The sequence below is a fragment of the Chinchilla lanigera genome, unplaced genomic scaffold (assembly GCF_000276665.1).
Source record: "Chinchilla lanigera isolate Chin_1 unplaced genomic scaffold, ChiLan1.0 scaffold00069, whole genome shotgun sequence".
Classification (NCBI taxonomy): Eukaryota; Metazoa; Chordata; class Mammalia; order Rodentia; family Chinchillidae; genus Chinchilla; species Chinchilla lanigera.
Genome location: NW_004955470.1, coordinates 816,745 through 819,278, shown reverse-complemented (window position 1 = coordinate 819,278; position 2,534 = coordinate 816,745). Strand labels below are relative to the sequence as shown.

General features: G+C 46.2%; 1 pseudogene; it reads left to right on the top strand.

The window, feature by feature from the left end:
• The first annotated feature begins 944 nt into the window (after positions 1-944).
• LOC102021001 lies at positions 945-1,486 on the top strand (annotated as a pseudogene).
• The last annotated feature ends 1,048 nt before the right edge of the window (positions 1,487-2,534 follow it).

Here is a 2,534-nt window from a genome sequence, read left to right as displayed (position 1 = left end):
AGCACACATGAGCCTCTTGTAACCCAGGGCAGGAGAAGGGATTTTCAGGGCAATGAGACCATCTGAGAAGTCAGATACAGGAGAAATCAAGATGGACAAGCGCTAGGAAAGATTTCAAAATAGGGCAGGTGAAAAGATTTGCTTGAATTTTCCTGAAACAGTTAGAAAAATACTTGAGGCTTAGACAGAGTGCAGCCCTCTTGAGACCCTGAGGCATTATGACCAACATTGACAATTCTGTGTGGCACACCAGGAATGAAAAATTTGAAGCCTTTCCACTGTCTCTAAGCTTTTGTACCAATTCTAGATTCTCCAAATTTCAGACTTCCATTTATGGTTTTAACAATTGCCATGGTTTCTACTCTTGTCCTGTAAAGTGATTCTACGGTATCCTGAGAAGTAAATTAAGACCAAGAAACTGGCCCTCTGCTGGAAGACAGGCAAAATTATGTGCTCCTCATGTATTTTGTGGGAGTCTGAGATACAAAGGATTGGAAACCATAACTGGTCATGTCTTCTCCTGCTATCTTAGTCAGGCTGTGATAATGTGTACAGGAAGCTAGACAAGTTCAAATGGTTTATAGACTCTACTCACTTCCTGTCTTCATTTCTTTTCTTAAAATATCCTGGGCCTGAAGCAGGCCCTTGCTTTGCTAAATTCCTCCTTCTCAAGGGTCCTTAACATACAGCAGTGGTGAAGGAACTCAAGCAAAGTGTGTTCTGAAATGTGTAAAGAACAACAGTTCAGTGTACCCATGGGAGAGCAGCCTGATTCTCACCTGTGCCCCAAGGTAGAGACATGTTCTGAAGGCAAATCTGTGCTGCTCTGGTCTGAACAGGGACACCAGGGGACACTAGGACTATACTGAGATGGGGCAGGTCAGCAGCTGAGCCCACCCCGCCCACCCTGCTGATTTGCATGTGCCCAAGGCCCCGAGGACTTCTTCATAGGCTGTCACACCCTGTGCAGGACTCAGTCCCAGTCAGGACACAGCATGGACATGAGGGTCCCCGCTCAGCTCCTGGGGCTCCTGCTGCTCTCGCTGCTGGGTAGGAGACACCTGGGAACTTCCTCAGCACAGTTTGATTAGTGCTGCCTGGCCCTTCAAGGAGGTGTTTTGTCATGATTAATTGTGCTGCTATTTGTTATGATTCTATTATCAGGTGCCAGATGTGACACCCAATGACCCAGGCTCCATCTTCGTTATCTGTATCCACAGGAGACACAGTCACCATCAGGTGTCGGGCCAGTGAGGAGGTTGAGAAATGGTTACACTGGTATCAGCAGAAACTAGGAAAAGCTCCTAAACTCCTGATCTATGATGCATCCAGGTTACAACCTGGGGTCCCATCCAGGTTCAGCGGCAGTGGGTCTGGGACGGATTTTTCTCTCACCATCAGCAGCCTGCAGCCTGAAGTTGTTGCCACTTGTTACTGTCAACGGACATGGGATGAGCCTCCCACAGCGATACAGGCCATAATATAAACCAGCCAGGGAAGCAGAAGTGTGAGGCTGGGTGGCTCCTGCTGCTCTGCCTGCTGTCTCCACCTGCTAAGCACATTTCTCAGATGCAGCCAGGCTTTGCTGGGCACTGGGAGGTTGCGGTAGAAAGCTTGAAGGAAGCTCCTCTGCACCCCAACTATGTCTCCTTCTTCTCATTTCCAGCAGTTCAGAGATCACGATGCCTGTCTTGATTTAATGCGGGCACACATGAACATCCCTGAACAGCTCGAGTTATGGCAGACTTTTGGATTCAGACAGCAACAGAGAAGCCCTTGCATGTTTTCCATGCAAGAAATTTAAAATGTCTGCACCATGTTTTAGACTAGATCCAGCCATGTGGTATGTGTACCTTGGCTGTTGTATATCCCAGCCAGGTGCAGTGTGAGGGACAGACCTGTGGGTAAAGTCTACCAGCTTGTTGTTCCTGGAGATATTACTGAATATCCCTTCTAAATCTGTGCTGTATCATGTGATAAATGCAAAAGGTACATGGCTAGATAAAACTAAATTAGAGGTAAAGGCTTCGTTCCTTGTTTACACCATGTATATTTTTAGTGCTTAACAGACTTGTGTGGCTCAGGGCCAGGCTGTTGATCAATAGAAACACACATATTTATGGCATGTTAGAACATCATTTTGGTCAGTGTTATTCAAATTACCTGTGTCATTCACAGCGTTACAGCCAGAGCGGAAACCTCACCAACCTTTTCTCCAATAGTTCTGGTGGCTCCAGAAAGGTCTGGTGGCCCCAGATATTCTCTGGCTGTTCAGCTGTTTTGCTTCCTTTCTCCCCTATACTGAGTCAACATTTGTATCAGGAAGTGCCATGTCAAAATAAATCTAAGGAGGGGCTGGGGATTTAGCTCAGCGGCAAAAGCACCTGCTTGGCAAGCGCAAGGTCGTGAGTTCGGTTCCCGGTACCGGAGAAAAACCCAAAACAAAAAAAAAAGCATTAGACAATTATATGTAGATTAAAATAATAACAGATGTGTTTGCCTTATGTACAGTTTTTGAATTTTCTGCAATTACA